Source organism: Lynx canadensis, chromosome B4 (assembly GCF_007474595.2).
Source record: "Lynx canadensis isolate LIC74 chromosome B4, mLynCan4.pri.v2, whole genome shotgun sequence".
In the NCBI taxonomy this organism is placed as follows: domain Eukaryota; kingdom Metazoa; phylum Chordata; class Mammalia; order Carnivora; family Felidae; genus Lynx; species Lynx canadensis.
The window spans coordinates 20671338-20672917 of NC_044309.1; positions in this window are offsets into that span (position 1 = coordinate 20671338).

The window sequence follows — 1580 nt, forward strand, 5'->3', positions numbered from 1 at the left end:
TGGCTATTTCCACGGCTCATTAGCTTTGTCTCTTTTTTGTTTTTTGTGTTTTTTGTGTTTTTTGTTTTTGGTGTCATTTCTTGAAAATACTTCAAAAGAACGTGTAAATATTAAATATACTAAATGGAACCTCAGTGTTTTGCTCCAATAATAAGCTGTCTATCAAACAGCTTTTATGCAAAATGCCCCCTTACAAAAATAAAAGTATGTGTTGTCCTCTAAACCTTGGCAGTGATTTCCTCTTAGGCCTTCTATCTATGCCCAGTATTTAAACCCAAATTAAGCCCACTGGAGTAATTTTAGAAACACACATTATCTTTTCTTACATTCCAGGATAGCCTAAGATAAACAAGTTTTATGGCTTCATTAGTACTTAGGTCTTTATAATTACTAAAAGTGAAAAGGACTGAGCATTTTGCCCCCTTTTTGTGTATCATACACAATTGAACTTTACCTTTTCCAAGAATGTGCCCTATCAAAGAGGCTGACCTGTGCAGATTAATGGGCCTATATATTTTATTTCCTTCTTAGAGGGGAAAAAAGAGAGAGAGGGAGAGAAAGAACATCTGTGCAAATGGGATCCACCCGTCTTACCAGACAAGGCAAGATGGACCACGTTGATTTATAGACCTTCCAGGTAGCACGAGTCCAATGCTTTCGAATAACGTGCCTCCAGCCTCAGACCAACAGAATAGGCAACTCACAGGATTCCCATTAACACGCTGGGACATGACCTTCATTCTTTTGAATGACTGTATTTCAGCAAGATGGTGACTGAGCGGTTAAAAATGAAAAACCCAGTGGGTCAGGATTTTTGTGTAAATACAGCGAGTTGGAGAAATTATCTCAATAAATGGAAGATTGTGGCACCGGGAAACAAGTTAAAAGAGAACACTAAACCAAGTGTCACTGAGAGCGAGAAAACTATGAGACCAATTTCCAAAGCCATTGAAGTCATGTTTTAAAACTGACTTATAGTAGAGTTGAACCCTTCCAGCCAGTTTCAAGTTTAAATTCTATTTCCTACTCACAAAAAGTATCATTCAAAACTGTTGACTAAGGGCCAGTTGTCAGGTTAGCAGGCCAATGGCAGGGTCCAAAACACTGTTCACAGAGAACAATTGCTTCCAGTTTACTGCTAAGGTGGGTCTACTCACAAACTAAGAAAATTAAGAAAGGTATTTTAGAATATTGTGTCTTCATCACTTTTATTTTTTATTTATTTATTTTAAGAGAGAGAGAGAGAGAGAGAGAGAGTGCATGCACATGAGTGGGGGAGGAGCAGAGAGAGGGAGAGAGACAATCCCAAGCAGGCTGCCTGCTGGGAGATCAGGACCTGAGCAGAGAGTGAATGCTTAATTGACCAAGCCACCTGCTTGCCCCTTCTTCATTTTTAAAATTGTCTCTTAGCTGGAAAGTTTTGTGAAATTATTCAGATAATTATCTCCATTTCATTCTTTTTTAATGTTTACAGAGAGAGAGAGAGAGAGAGAGAGAGAGAGAGAGAGTGGAGGAGGGGCAGAGAGAGAGAAAGACACAGAATCCGAAGCAGGCTCCAAGCTCTGAGCTGTCAGCACAGA